General features: G+C 37.3%; 1 long non-coding RNA gene across 2 annotated transcripts in view; it reads right to left on the minus strand.

The window, feature by feature from the left end:
* LOC118530792 (uncharacterized) overlaps window positions 1-16976 on the minus strand; it is a 230827-nt gene that overhangs the window by 1214 nt on the left and 212637 nt on the right. The window lies entirely within an intron of this gene.

Below are 16976 nucleotides of genomic sequence, written 5' to 3' on the forward strand. Positions count from 1 at the left end.
GATTAGAACCTATGACACTTAGAATAAACTCAGATTCCTACCTGTGAGATCCTGCCTTATCTGGCCCTTGCCTTATTTCTAACTGTCTTTTATACCCCCCCCCAAGTTTTCATTACAATACTAGTACACTGGCCTCTCAATTCCCCAGCTTATTCTGGCCTCAGGGCCTTTGCACTGGTTAGTGTCTCTCCTTAGAGCTCTCCTCTCACAGCTGCTCCCAGTGACCAAGTGTTATTTCAAATATTACCTCCTTCTCCAAACTATCCCATCTAAAGAAGGATGCCCCAACAATTCTCTAGTCCCATTTAATTTTCTTTACAGCACTTGTCACTAGATGAATTTTTTATGTATTTATATGCAAGTTTATCATCTCTTTCTCCTTATCAAAACATCGCATCATGAGAGCAGGGGTCTTGTTATACCTAGCATTGTACCTGGAGTAAATTGTTAGCTCCCACTAGGCTTTTGTTGAACATATGAATGAATAATATGCAAATAGGGCCTACATGCTAAAGAAGAAAAGGGAAATGTGTTTATGAGAATATATTTCTAACGGGTTGAATGGCTCAAAGGATATTAGGAAAATAATATATCAGGGATTAGACCTTCAAAAAATTTCGAGAAATGTTTATATATTCAGTTGATCAATGGCTTCAGTCTAGTTTCTTATGCCGGTAATTCAGGGCCTAGCCTCCTGTCAACAGTCAAAGCCTTTTAGATAATCTATACAGAGAAGTGTGGGATAGAAACTCAACAAAGACAACAGTCCAGATCAGAACTGCAGATTCTAAAAAAAAGTAAGAGGACCTTTGGGGTGTTCTGTAATTCTGCCTGATAATTCTATTGCTAAGATAGTCACTCAACCTATAACAGAATGAAACATTCATGAAAATAAAAAAATCATTTCAAAGTAACAAAAGGTCCAATGAAAGTCCTCTTTCACAGAAATAAACATATATTTAACATCATTTTAAGCTAACATGAGATTTGAGATTGGAAAGAGTCATTGATCTTATAAATAAAAAATTGTAGCACAAACATGGTATCTGTTTGGCATGTTTACTTATCCATATTTCATAATTAGGCCCATGACTTCTTTTCCTCATGTGAGGCTAATTTCTCTTGCAAGCTCAAAGCAAATCTTGTTTTAAAAACAGTTCAATGCTCTCAGTTTGTGTTGATGTTCAGATAACTGGTTGTTTCGGACATAACTTTTAAATAGACAGTAATAAAGCACATGATATTAAGTGGATATTCAAATATTGATGCCATAACAAAATGCTATCTCTTTACGATTTTTAGAGAATCCTTCATCACAGATCCCCTTGATAATCTGGACACCCAGCTCTGTTAATATAGCTCCACCTTCACTTTTACAGAGGCACCGGCACACTAATTGTTATTTGAGGTTTGGACCAATCCATGCTATCTGGTTTCACCTAAATTCAAAGAAGCAGTTCTCCTTCATTCAATACAACTGATGCTTACAAAACTTCCAGTGACATATTTATTCAGGTTAAACACTTCAAGTTATAAATTTTATCACATTTGCTTCAGTATCTTTTCAACAGATACCATTTTCATTCTAATATTTCCATCCAACATACTCCTTTTTCTAGAGAGTATCTTATGTAATGGGTCCTACGTTGTGTAAAGTTGAGAAATATAACATCTATGTTGTTATTCAAATAGCTGATAACTTATTTTTCAACAGTGATGGCAGAAAACACAGTGCTAGTGCTTCTTAATGATTCTGCTTAGAAATAGCTAAGGTCACCCCTCACTTTTCATTGGCCACAGCAAGACACATAGCCAAGACTGACACTGATGGGGTGGAAAGTTTTGAAAATTAGGGTCATATGTACCTTTCTCCATTCTTTTGAATTTTTTCCCTGTTCTCCAAAATTTCTCAAAGAATATGGTAGTACTATGATCATATCATTTAGATTGTGTACTGCCTAAAATGCAATTTGTCATGATCTGGGGTTTGAATTCATCTAAAATATTTGTTATCATGAGACTCCTCTCATTGTTTATATCAATGACCTCTTAATGTAATGATCTCTCAGTGTTGTCAGCTTAAAGATCATTCTTGGTATAGGCAGAAAGAAAAGCGGATGTGTAGTGTTTTCTTTTAATATGATACCATCATTCTCAAGCAATGGACATATAATTTTCATCTATCTATTGCTCTGAAAATAGCACTAAAAATTGCTGTTGCTGTCTCTAGTGGTTTTTGTGAGCCTCAGCTAATCTTTGCCGTTAACTCTCTTGAAATTCTTATCCTAGTCCTTTGTATTCCCCTTAGTTATAGTTTCTCTCATGCACAATTTACATAGATATCTTCCAGCTTTATTAGACAGCTTCTCTTACCTGCAAATATGCCAGGTTTTCTACCTGCTTCCCCGTTTTCTTTCCATTGAGAATATATTAAATTGTGTGACCAGAATTTCATAATTCAGCATTCTTCATCACCATAGAATTATATTAATTTTTTGAGTCTTTTTTTGAAAATGTCTTTATTTTTTAAGAAAATATTTCATCAGCTTTTATTTGATAGTCCAACTTTATTCTATCCTCACGGGTTTTTTTAAATTTTATTTTCATCATGATAAGTGTACTCTTTAATCCCCATCCCCTCTTTTCCCCATTCCCCTACCCACCTCTCCTCTGGTAACCATCAGTTTATTCTCTACAGTTAAGAGTCCGTTTCTGGGTTTCTCTCTCTCTCTCTCCCTTTTTCCTTTGCTCATCTGTTTTGTTTCTTAAATTCCACATATGAGTGAGATCTTATGGTATTTGTCTTTCTCTGACTGACTTATTTCACTTAACATTATACTCTCTAGCTCTATCTGTGTTGTTGCAAATGGTAAGATTTCATTCTTTTTCATGGCTGAGCAATATCCCTACTATATATATATATATATATATATATATATATATATATATATACCACTTGTTCTTTATCCATTCATCTATTGAGGGACACTTGGGCTGTTTCCGTAGTTTGACTAATGTGAATGATGCTGCAATAAACATAGGGGTGCATATATCCCTTTGAATTACTGTTTTTGTATTTTTTAGGTGCATTTCTGGATCATAGTGTAGTTCTATTTTTAATTTTTTTGAGGAGGTTTATTTTTTTTGATGGCATGATTATAAGAAGCAATATAGCATAAAGGTTAAGAATTCAGTCTCTGGAGATGAAATTTGAATCTTGGTTGGGTTTGAATTTTTTTTTTTTTTACTCATTTTTTTAAACTAAGATCAACAAATTCCTAGGTAGAAAGCAGACAAAACCCTATAGATAAGTGAAATGGAGCACAGGAGACTGCAGCATAGAACAGAAGGGGGCCACAGTGAAGGGCAGAGCCTAACTTCAATGGGACTTTGGGAAGGCTCCTAGCTCAGACTGAGCAGGTATACTGGGGGACAGTAGAAATAGGGGCTCATTGAAAGTCCTTCAATAAAATAGCTGCATTAGTTCTCTCTCTCTCTCTCTCTCACACACACACACACACACGTGCGCGCACACACACGTAACACACCCCAGGATCTCTGCATGCAGAATAAATGGAAATCCAGTGTTCGTTCCTCCAAGATAAAAACTGCGCAGGCACCTAAAGGAATTGAGTAAGCTTCCTGGGAAAAGTACAGGCTGCTAGTGTGAGCTCTGGTTTACCAGACCCACTCACCCTTAGGCAAATCCTCCAGATAATAAGCTCTACCTACATACAAAGAGCCTTTAATTCAGGGAAGAGACGTCTTGGGGAAAGAAACTGCCAAGAAAACCTGCAACCCTAACCTGGAATAATCAACCTAAACAAGAGTAAGAATAAGCCTAAATAAGAATAAGCCAGGACTACCAGACAGATGAGGAAGACTAACAGCATTAAAGAGGAAGATTAAGATAAAATCAGCTGTAGACTTCAGTAGAATATAGTGGAAGTGCAAGAAAATGAAGAAATTCATTTTTTTAAAATTCTAATTAGAATACTCAGAAGTTTTTTTTAAAGAGTTATTTATTTATTTTAGAGAGAGAGGGTTGGGGGGCAGAGGGAAAGAGAAAATCTCAAGCAGACTTCCCCACCAAGTGCAGAGCCTGACGCGGGGCTTGATCCCACGACCCTGAGATCATGACCTGAGCCAAAATCAAGAGTCCAAAGCTTAATCAACTGAGCCATTCAGGCACCCCAAAAATCCTCAAGAGTTTTTAAATGATGTTGTAACCTTAAAAACAAGAACAAGAATCTATAAAAACGGGATAGATCACAGTAAGAACCAGCTCTTAAAATTTTTTTAAATGCAAAACTCAAAAATTCATAAAAGAGCAGTAAAATTTTTAAAATATCATAACACAGAATGAAAAAATACAAAGAAGAAACACATGACAGAGAATATAAGAGTCACAAAGTATCAATCCACAAAGTTCAATGTTCAACCCATTGGGGGTCCAGAAGGAGAACAAAGAAAATAAAGGAAAGTAAATTAAAAAAAAAAAGGAATAAAATACAGAAAGACACAAGCCATAACATTGAAAGGACCCCTGAATATTTTCACCATCTTATATAATATTGATTCAATAGACAAACTTAAAGTTGAGGGAATAAGAAATAAAACATACTATTATTGTAGGTGAAAAAAGTTACAACAGAAAACCTGAGAGTAATAATATAATACCAAATATTGGGAGAAATAATGGAAGAAAAGTTGAGAACTGTTTCAATAAGTTAAATCTACAACATTGACAGCAGAAAATCATCAATAATAATTAAAATTGATTAATCAAGAAATAAGTTAATAGATTATATTCACCATACTAAATATAGTAATACACATATTACTACATTTATAGAAGAAAACATTAAGAAAGTTAAAAGTGATTTTAACTGAGAAGAATGAGATTTGCAAAAGAGAGAACAGTATATTTCGTGACTGAATCTCTATAGTAGATTTTTTTTTTTTTTTAGTGTCTCATTCTCTATTCAGGCTAGCACTTTTTTGTGCAACATAACGCCTTAGGCCTATATAGACAGCAAGTAATGAATCGTGTGATGAAACAGTATGATCCACGGCCAGGCTCTATGGAAGAATGCAGACAGCCCCAGGTGGGAGAGTGGACCACTGACTGGGCTGACCTAAGGTGAACGTCATCCCTTGGGTAACTACAAAGGCATTTGAGCCTCCTTCCAAAACCCCAGGCAAGACTGTTTTCAGCTTGACTGAGCTGCCAAGATTCCCATACCTAGGTAGAAATGAGACTTTTCATTGGATGCCATTCTGCCACTATCAAGCTCGGGTTTTCAGTACCTCTATTAAGCTCTGCCCTTGGGTTAGGACTTAAGAATATAAAACACGATTCTCTTGTAGTTGTTTTTGACTTCAGTAGTCCCAGCTACTGAGTTGAAATATTTATTTCAACAAAAATGAGCACCTACTTTGTGCAAGGCACCATGGGAAATACACATGTAAACCAGACAGATTGGGTTCTCTCAGGGAGTTTAGGAACCACCGAGTGAGAGAGTTGTACGCAACTAATTGTAATACAAGACCAAACGCAAGTGAATTGGAACATAAAGGAGGAAGAGAGGGCTTCCAGTTTAGGAAGGGATCAGGAAAGTCTAAGTAAGGGACTGTCAGAAGTGAGCGGGGATCCTGGGCCTTGAGTCAACAGGATGCCTTCCAGCTAGTGCTGTTCCACAGCTGCACCTTGGTCCATAACCTGCGAGGGATGTTATCTGAGCTGTACCTGCCCTGGCCCAAGACAATGCCACTATCTCTAGTTTGAAGTGGCTCTGAATTTCTGCTGAGTAAATGCTACAATCATCCCAAATGCCTTGTTTACCCACACATGTGCATTTTCCTTGGAAGATAGGAATTGGTAAAGTATAACAAGTACAGAAGTCAGTGTTGTAGTGTAAGCAAACCAGAACTCGTTTGTAACTCCAACTAAATCCAAACTTCTGGGTTGTTTCTATTTTTAATAGCATTTCTCAACATGTGTTCATGTCCCTGCGTCTACATTTTACCCTCAAATCCGGAAGATTAAAGAACCAGAGAATGTTAAAATTGGAAGGGATCTCGCCTATTATTCAATATAATCCTATCATTTTACAGATGAAGAAACTAGGCCAAGATACAGTAAATGTGACTTCCCAAGGTTACACAACCACTAAGAGGAAAGACTGGACTTAAACCAACTTTTTGAATGCAGGTCCAGAAGCTCTTTCTTCTGGATACTATGCTGAAAGAAAAATGGGGAGACAGAAAAAAATCAAAGATAATAAAGAAATAAAAAGTAATGCTTAATTCAGTTTTTGGCAATAGGTCTAGAATTATCAGTATTTCTGAAATAAATTCTAAATAACTTTAAAGGAGCCTAGTTTTACTGAGATTTTTTTCTACTTGGACAAAATGTACACATATTGGCTACCAAAATACAAAATATTTCTTTTCAAACTATTTTAATTAATTTTTAAATTATTTAAATTATTAAATAATTGTTTAAAAATATAAATATTTTTGTTCTATTAAAGTACAGGGAAATGGTAATTAGCTAATCACCTACTACGTATAATTTTTGTTTCATTGAAGCAAAAACAGGAACTAGTTTTAAAATAGGTACTCTCTTGTTATAATTAATATTATACATCCAGAGATATCATATTTTTAAAACAGACCATATTAGGATGAAGACTGTACTGTATTTGTTTATGACTATCAGCATATCATATCATAGTACCTGGCTTATAGAATATACTCAATAAATAGTTGAATAAGTAAATTAATACAATATTGCATTTGAATTTTCCACCAACCTTTGTAAAGCACACATTATGTCCAATATTTATATGGTAAAAATCTGACCTATAACACCATTATTTGGATGCATTCAAAACTTTGCCTACCCTTGATTTAAAATCAATCCATCCTTTCTCAAAATGGACCCCATGATTAAAGGCCTTCCTCTAGACCCAGCTGTAAGTAAATCCTAGGTGAGACTGTGCAGAATACTGCTACTGCTTTCCTCCCTACCTTACCCCAGCCTGAGGGAGGGTTCTAGAGGTGAAGCCCACACCTGGCCCCAGACCCTGCTCCCAAGCTCAAAAGAGGACCTCTTGGCTAGTCAAGAGTTCAAATCACCAGATGCCTTCTCAGTAGTGCTCTATAAACTACTAACAGGCTAACTAGGAGACACCCTAGGAATTGTGGATGGAACTTCTCACCCGGAGGGCTGTTTGCCAGGGCATAAGATACAGAAGTACACAACAGAAAGAGAACAGAGAGAAAACTCACAAAGTTTTACCAAGAATATTAAGAACCCCACTGAGGAAGTTAAAGATGGATACTAAATATAAAAGGCATTTATTTAAGAATGAAAACTTTTTTTAATGTTATGCATATAAACAAGAAGTTAACACAGCTCTTATTATCTTCCTCCATTTTATAGAAATAAGAAAAATGTTTTGAAAACTGATGTCACTGAGGTTTTCCAATTGTTTAAAAAACAACAAATGAAATGAGTACTTCTAATCTTTTTTGGTATGTTTATACAACAAAAAAAGGAATGTTATAATAGCCTCTAGCTTGTCTATTTTAATGTCTGCATATTTATACAACTAACTATAACAAAATATTACAAGTTTGGCTTTTTTTTTCCAATTATTTGTATGTAAAGTCACTTAAAGTATAGAATGGTATTTTCCCCTATTCTCCTAGTAAAGATACAACTAAGACCAAAATATTGAGAAAAATAAAAACACGGGATAAGAGTTAGGGAAGCCGGGTTCTTCCTACCCTGGCTTCTACCACTGAGTCACCAGTGATGTTCTAGCCATCTGCCCCCACCTCCCTTATCTCCAGCTGAGAAACAAAGGCCTGAAACACAGTTATGCACAGAGAAATGAGGAAAAGCTGCAAACAGTGGTTTGCAAGTCTTGATAACCTCCTTGTGAGCTTGACCGTGACTCTTCAAGACCATTTGATGCCCCATGTCTCAAGTCCACCTCAGAAGGGGGCAGCAGCCCCAGGAAGGAGGCAAAAGTCAAAGGCAGGCCTTGATGCACAGAATCTGGAAACTCATCAGGATTTGGCCACACCCCAGGAAGAAAAACTTTTGCACTAACTCCAGGGGGAGAAAAATCCTGATATATCAACTTTGCACTTTGCTAACAATATAGAGCCAAGGCCCAAACATAATCTGGAAAATTTCAGCCCAAATGAAGATTTTAAGAGACTCTATCAGGGAATGAAGAAATAACAGCTTGCTCATTTTATGAGCAATGTAGGCACTGCAAGCATGTTTCCTGTTGTGAATATTCTGAGAAACCCATGCATTCTTACCTGATGGCAAGAAGAGAAAACAACTACAAGAAGGGTATAAGAAAAAGAAAAAGGAAAGCAGGATATTCAGTCACAACTTTGTGTATAGACATACATTAGCATATAGAAAAATTATCTTGAATAAACGGATCATCTGTTTGGTGTTTTGGTTCTAGATGCAGCTTGGACTTTTCCAGTACTCTGGAGGTTGGATAGCTGAACTTTCCAGCAAGGTCAGGGGGATCTGTTTGCTCACTAGGTTGATCCAAGCTGGACTTACTTATTCCTGCATCCACTGTTTGCATGAAGAAATTGCACTGAAAATTTTCTTCAACTACAGTAATTAAATATTTCCATTGTGCTTGTGACCTATTTTACCTGAAATGTGAACATGCCTTATTTTATTTTTTTCTAAAATATTCTTCACCTCAGCAATTTTAATTTTTTCTAAACATTTTCTTTAATGTGCTCTTCCTTTTCTATTCTAATTTTTCAAATTTTTCCTTTTTTCATTTTAACTTTCTTTTCTTTTGTCATTTACTAAGTAGTTAAAAAGGAGAAAAAATGGAAATAAGCAGAGAAAGCTCACTGGAGTAAATGCTTTCAGCATGATTTTCCCACTGAAGTTTTCCACATGCAGGGCAGGTAAGAAGGAGATAAGGGACTGAGAGTTGTGAAAGGCCTCCTAGCTCATATATGACTCCCAGTTCATATTTGCAAAGTTAGACCTCTGATATTACCACCCAAGGAGGCTCTATATCATCCCAGAGATATGCCACAATATTAACAGAAGACATTTATCTCACTACGTTAGACGCATGTCCCATGGCTGATTGTACCTCTTACAGTCTGCTATGAACAAATATTCATTCATATATATATATATATCTTCATATTTGTATCCTATAATTTCTCATAAATAATAGAATTAAAGTATATTGTATTTTTTCTGTGTCAAATGGGCTTATTTGTTAAATATAAGTGTATAAGAATGTTACTTCGTATAATCTTGTTTGGACACCTCATTCTTAACTATACCTAAAGCTTCAAGAAAAGCAATAAAAAGCCTTTCCAAACTGGTCTTTATAATTTGTGACCAGCCTTTCTAAGCTGGTCACAGATTATAACAAATGTGTTATAACTCTGAACATGGCTCATGCTATAGAATTCTTTATCTCACCTTCTATTTTCCAGCAGCTCTAAACCACTTAATGCTCTCTATACATGGCAAGCTCTCTCATGCTCCTGCACATTACTCCTTCTGCCTCAACTATCAGTCCCTACTTCATTTTATTTCCCTCCCAAGAGTGATTCAGTTCAATTCCACCTTCTCTGTGTGACTTTCTCTGATAACCGCCTGCATCCATTCACCTGCCAGGCACTGTGCTAGATGTTAAGCCAGCAAAATGAAAACACTGCACCTGCCCTCTAGATGCACGTGTGACACAGTGGTCCAAAGGGGGTACTTCAGGAACATTTTGTGATAAGGGCCAGAAAGAGGGTCAGGGAAGGTTTCCTGGATGAGGTAACAGCTGAATCAAAATTTGAAAGGCATGTAGAAATTCCTTAACAGAAGAAAGAAGGAGGGGAGATCATTCAAGACAGAAACTATGATGAAGCAAGGGTGGGGAGAAAGAATGCTGATTGAGAGGTGAATATGCCATTTAAAGGAGTGCAGATTTCTTTTCTTTTTTTCCTTGAAGGCAACAGGGATCCTTTTAAGCAGAAGAATGAGATGATCAGATGTATCTTTTAGAAACTGTAGAGATCAGATCAGAGAGAACAAGACTAAGGCAGTTAGGACACTTATTTGTAAAGGAGATGATATGAGTACTTAGAATGGGAAGAAGGACATGAAAGAGAATTTGAGAATTTGAAAGAGATAACTGCGTTAGAAGTGAAAGGCCTTCGTGATAGATTGGGTGTGGTACACAAGGGATGGAAAGTAGTCAAGAGTGAATCCCTAGTTTCTCTGCCTTCTTCCTTGGGTGGACAGTGAGACCTTCACGGAGATCAGGAATACGGGAGGAGGAACAAGAGGTGATTGGCTGAGTTTTGAATTTGTTGAACAGGAGAGGCCCGTAGAACAACCATGTTGAGAGGCAAGTGTTCATTCCTCTGTGTGCCCACTACCTGTTGCATGACCTCATATTACCATGCTGGGATTGTCTATCTTCTACCTTTAACTTTCCCTAGACAGGAAGGACTGTCCAATCTAAAAACCATCCCCTCAGGGTACCTCAATGAGCCTGTGCTCCCCATGACAGACAAGTCTCTCCCATTCTCTCTCTTTCATTAGAGCAGTGCTAACTCAGAAGAAATATCCTGTACAGGCAGAAGTCCATTACCCCTTCCGGAGAAAGCAAAAACATGCACTGAAGAAAGAAAGGCTATTTTCCCCTCTATTTTAATTCAATTTTAAATTCTATTTCCCACCCATTTTCAAAGGGACCATTGTTTCAGAAGAACTGAGTACTTTCTAAGGTAAATAAATAGAGTGAATAACAATCTTGTTTAAGATTCCAACTTATTAACAGAAAACATGTGTAGACTTAAGCATTAAAAATAAATATGCCTTTAAAGATGACCTGGGAGGCTTCTTACCTGCCAAGAACAGAGTTCAAGACCTCAGAAAGTCTGTTTTCCCAGAAACGGTAGATTATATTGCTAATGATGGCAAGGGCATTAAACCATAAGTTTTTTTTTCTCCCTATAATTTTGGTACTATTTAGGTAAGTTTTGTAAGAGTCTGAAATAAGAGAAGTACTCTCAAGACTGATCTTGGGTTGTGAAAATTGGGTCTATGATTTCATCCTTTGGAAGAATGTTTTCAGTTCCTGCTTTTCTTTCCAGACATGTACATTTGGGATGAGCTCTTCTTATATTTGAATTATATTTTAGTGATCTTGGTTCTGTTGGTATACACAAATATAAATTCATTTTTAGAGCATTTTCTGTCATATATATTTTGGTTTAATTGAGCATTTTTTTAAGATTTTATTTTTATTTATTTTAGAGAAAAAGAGAGGGGAGGGGGGGCAGCGAGGAAGGGAGAGGGACAAGCAGACTCTGTGCTGAGCACCAAGCCCCACTTGGGACTAGATCTCATGTCCCTGAGATCACAACTGAGCCAAAACCAAGAGTTGGCTGTTTAACAAACCGAACCACCCAGGCTCCCCTAATTGAGCATTTTTAATAAAGAGTATAGTTCTTTTTTCAATTTATTTATTTATTATGAATATATTATTATTCCAAATTAGAGGATGATTTCTAAAGGTTGTTATGAATCAACATGACAATTACCAGCAGCAGAACGTCTCCAAATGGACCATAGGGAGTGGCAGACCCAGAGGCAGGTCAGCTTGTGGAAGAGAAATTGATGTTGTCTTCCATATTCATTGACTTGTCTGGTTTTCATACGATGAATAAACAGATGAGTCAGTTTCTCTTTTTCTAAGGGACTTTACATGATTAGGGTCAGAAACTCAGCAAAGAAAAATCTGCCCTGGTTTTATAATGGTGAGCTGATGAGATGCCATAGTGATTCATTTTAAAGGTGCTGGCTATTTTCAAACAACTGCTGAGAGACCTTGCTGTTCCCTGAACTTGGGAGGCTGGTTCTAGCACATGCACAAATTCTGCTTGCCATATGAGCAAAAGTGAGATCATACGGTTGGTGCTGGCAGAGTCTCTGAGAGTGCAGTAATTCATGCTGTCAGTTACTATCAACAGCAATTTGCTTCTGGATTGGTTCCTGTGAGCACTCATGTGAGTATTCTGCACAAAGGACCAGAGTGCAATATTCTCTTGGATTTCAGGGACTTAGTGCAGTTTCAACATATAATCAAAAGTGCCACGTAGTTCACCACCTCGCATTTTTTTTTAAAGAGACAGAGGCTTAAAATTGGATTCCTTTCTTCTCTCCAAAAGAGGAAGTTGATGGCGATGTGGATCTATCTTTAGAAATCTGTTGGTGCATTAAATGTCATTCCAGTATCTCTACAATAATAAAAATCAAAACTTTGCTTATTCACAAAACTTCACTTATTAGATTCAACTCACATATATGATCAACTCTTTTTTTTTTTTTTAAAGATTTTATTTATTTGACAGAGAGAGACACAGCGAGAGAGGGAACACAAGCAGGGGGAGAGGGAGAAGCAGGCTTCCCGCAGAGCAGGGAGCCTGATGCGGGGCTCGATCCCAGGACCCTGGGACCATGACCTGAGCCAAAGGCAGATGTTTAACTGACTGAGCCACCCAGGTGCCCTGATCAACTTTTTTTTTTTTTTAAGATTTTATTTTTATTTATTTATTTGTCAGAGAGAGAGAGAGAGAGCACAAGCAGAGGGAGAAGCAGGCAGAGGAAGAAGCAGGCTCCCTGGCGAGCAAGGAGCCCAATACGGGACTCGATCCCAGGACCCTAGGATCATGACCTGAGCCAAAGGCAGATGTTTAACTGACTGAGACACCCAGGCGTCCCTATGATCAACTTTTAATTACTATAGGGCAAATATATTGGGAAATGAAAAGTTCCCTCGAATTGTTTAGTATTGTAATAGTATATTCCGCCAAATTAAGTACAATTTCCACAAAATTCTATGTCAGAAACGTTTGGATGCTGCAGCCCTAGCTTAAAGGCACATTGTTAAAGAATCTCTGTGGGGACACCTGGGTGGCTCAGTCAGTTAAGCACCTGACTCTTGATTTCAGCTCAGGTCATGATCTCAGGGTCCTGGGATCGAGCTCTTGCGTCTAGCTCCATGCTCAGTGTGGTCTGCTTGAGATTCTCTCTCTCTACCTCTGCCCCTCCCCCCAAGCTTGCTCCCATTCTCTCTGAAATATGTAAATAAATAAAATCTTGAAAAGAAAATAAAGAATCTCTGCAAAACAATATAACATCACTGAGTTCCAAATAACTTTAAGATATTAATAGCATTCTTGTTACCAATGTAGCCACTAGTCTCTTTCTATTTAATTAATATTTACTATTGAGAACCCATAGGATTCAGGGTTATGGAGCAATCCTGATCAGAGGGGGTTTAGGAGGAAGGAAAAGACACTCCCTGTGCCTGAGAAATGGTAGTTTAGTTTCACTCAGAAAAGTGAAAAATATACCCAGTCGCAAGTGCCACTGTCAACACGTATATCTTCTTTTGTATTAATCTACATCTCTTGACTGTTTCCAGTTGAAAAATTACTTCCATATTGTATCAAGCTCAAAAATCCTCAAAACCTTGGCATCTTACTTGATTAACATTACTCAGCCATAAAAAAGGATGAGATCGTGCCATTTGCAACAATATGGATGGACCTAGAGGGTATTATGCTAAGTGAAGTCAGTCAGACTGAAAAAAACAAATACCATATGATTTCACTTATATAGGGAATCTAAAAAAAATGAATAAACAAATAAAAAGCAGAATGAGACCTATAAATACAGAGAACAGATTGATGGCTGCCAGTGGGGAGATGGGGGGGGGCTGGGCAGAATGGGTGAAGAGAAGTGGGAGATACAAGCTTCCAGTTATGGATGAATAAGTCACATGAATAAAAGGCACAGCATAAGGAATATAGTTAATGATACTGTAATAGCATTGTATAGTGACAGTAGCTACACTTGTGGTGCATAATGTATAAACCTATAGAATCACTATATTGTACACCTGAAACTAATGTAACATTGTGTGTCAACTATACTCAATAAATAAATAGATAAATAAATAAATAAAGTCTTTGTCAGATAACCAAAAAAAAAAGGATTTCTTATGTTTATTATCTACCTTCCTCTACCTCTAGAATATAGACTGAATGAGGGAAGGGATTTCTGTTTCTTCACTGATGTATTCCCAGGGCCTGGAACAGTACATGGTGCATGGGAGGCACTTAACAAAAATGTGTTGAATGAATGAATAGTGTCCTATTATTCAGCCTAAAGTCCTACCTCTTTAATAAGTCTTATCATTCCCTCTGTTATTGGCTTCTGCTCATTCTGCTGGCATCCTCTCTCTCATCACTTTACTTCTTGTGCTGTATAATTCAGTCAAATGCAGATTGTATGCAGTTTCTTAGATGTACCATGTACTGTCTCCCTGGAGGCCTTTGCACATGTTCCTCCATTTAGAAGACTTCTCTCCTACTCCCTTTCTCCCTTCTCTGGGAAACTTCTCTTTGTTCTTCAGTCTCTTATTTCAGAGACTGGTCTCCAAAACAGAGCTAGACGGGCTTTTAGTACCCTGTGATTTCCATAGTAGCACTTACAATATGGACGGTCATTGCTATACAGCAGTGACATGACTAGCGGCATAATGATATTTGTGAAATTATCCATCAGTATTTAGGCTTCAGAGGAGCTCATAAAGAAATTAACATTATCCTCTTAGAACTGGCATAAAAATATTTTTAAAAAATAATCAGGATACACTGGAATAAAGTCACAACAGTGTGAGAAAACCATCACATCTCTAAAACTATTGAGTGGAAGCATCACTCCAGACTAATGATTAAAACGTAAATAAGCAGCATCTGTGTGAAAGCTAATAGATTGTTCCATAGATAGTTGCTTCTTGCTATTTAAGTCTCAGCAAAATGTCACTTCCTCAGAGGGGACATCACTGACTATCCCATGGAAAGCTACCCTGGTCATTTTCTAACCCATTGCCCTGCTTATCACCTTCCTTGCAAGTCTCTCTCTTTGATATTGTCTTAATCATTTCTGTGTTTACTAGTTTATTTTCAGTTCTCCCCTCTAAATGATAGTCCATGAAAACAGGACCTTGTGTGTCTTGTTCAGTGCTTTTTATTCCTAGAAACTAGATGAGTGCTTGGCATTCTAGCAGATGTTCAATAAAAAAATTTTTTTAATGAATGTGCAACAAAGAACCTCAGAAGAAAAGCAATTACCATCTTGGCTAGTAGGATGGTTTCGGTGGCACTGGTTGCTCAGAAAAAAAGAAAACCCCTTGCATTTCACCAAAAATTTACATGTACCAGTACAAACTTACCAGTTTGCAATTAAATATTGTTCTGTCTCAGAGTAAAACTTCCTGTCCAGTAGGGCAATTTCATCCAGTTTTAGGAGAAACTATTCTTTTCATAATATGAAATTAATAAAGCAGTTTAAAAAGCAATCTTGGGGTGCCTGGCTGGCTTAGTCAGAAGAGCATGAGACTCTTGATCTCAGGGGTTGTGAGTTCAAGCCCCATGTTGGGTGTAGAGATTACTAAAAAAATAATAATAAATAAACTTTAAAAAAAATTCCTTATCAATACCATTATTCCAGTGATAATTCTTCTTGTACATTTTTGCAAATTGTGCAAGTTGTAGGTCATAGTACAGAACACATTTGACATTCATGCAGACTAATACCCCAGACCCTTTTTTTTTTTTTAAAGATTTTACTTATTAATTTGACAGAGAGAGACACAGCAAGAGAGGGAACACAAGCAGGGGGAGTGGGAGAGGGAGAAGCAGGCTTCCCGTGGAGCAGGGAGCCCAATGCGGGGCTCGATCCCAGCACCCCGGGATCAGGACCCAAGCCAAAGGCAGACGCTTAACGACTGAGCCACCCAGGCGCCGCCCCCCCAGACCCTTTTTAAATCCCACAACTGCAAATAACATAACACAGAATTTCTACCATTTTAGGTACTGCATTATATCCAGTATAACACCTCAATCTTATCAGTTCTGGTACAGTAGATCTTTGTCACTCTTTGTAACCACCCTGAATCTTTTGGACATTTTTCCTAAATATGAGGAATCTCAAGCTTTTTTGTCATACTTCCACAAAGTGGAAGCCAGAAACTCACTTTCCCAGACTCTAGCTGTCTATATCACCACTACTACCAATAAGAAACATCCATATGCAACTTGGATTCTTAAGAGAACACTGTGAATTCATAAGCAGAAACCATCTAAAAATTCATTTTCTGGTTAATGTAGTTGGATAGGTGCCCAGGTTTGGGGGCAGCATGGTAGAAATTCTGGCATCCACTGACCAGAATCAGCAAGGGAAGTTACGGTGTCTGTGTCCAGCAATGATGGTAGTGTGGCTTTTGCTGGAGAAATCAGTAGTGTTCTTTAGGCATTGTTCCTGAATGCATGGCCTCTAAGTCTGATTCTTTGGCTCTTCCAGAGAATCTATGAACCACACGATATCCTCTAATAAATTCCTCTTCTGCTTAAACTAACTAAAAAGAGATTTGTTATTTGCAACTTAAACAGATGAAAATATCTGACTGAATTATTATTCTCTCTGTGTTTTTTAATTTATTCTGAAATATTTAAGACATGCACAAAGGCCATTTCTTTTTTAGCCCTAGAACTTTTTCTTACACATCCATCACTGGAGGTAGCAGTTGGCCTTCTTCTTGCAGAAAGATGTTCATCACTTCACAAGCATAAAAGCCTATAAACTGAGATGGAAGGGCACTAGATTGGTGATGGTACTCATTCACTTGCTATGAGACTTGTTCCTACATCCCAGCTTCATGTTTGGAATTCATACTTTAGACACACTGGATTACTACAAACCAAGTGCATTTGGGATCACTAATGAATGATCTAGAATATTATGTTCAATAATCCCAGTGGTCTAGACTACAAATACAAAACTTATAATTATGTCTATTAATTTCCTAGAAATCTGAATTCAT

The sequence above is a fragment of the Halichoerus grypus genome, chromosome 2 (assembly GCF_964656455.1).
Source record: "Halichoerus grypus chromosome 2, mHalGry1.hap1.1, whole genome shotgun sequence".
NCBI classification, from domain to species: Eukaryota; Metazoa; Chordata; class Mammalia; order Carnivora; family Phocidae; genus Halichoerus; species Halichoerus grypus.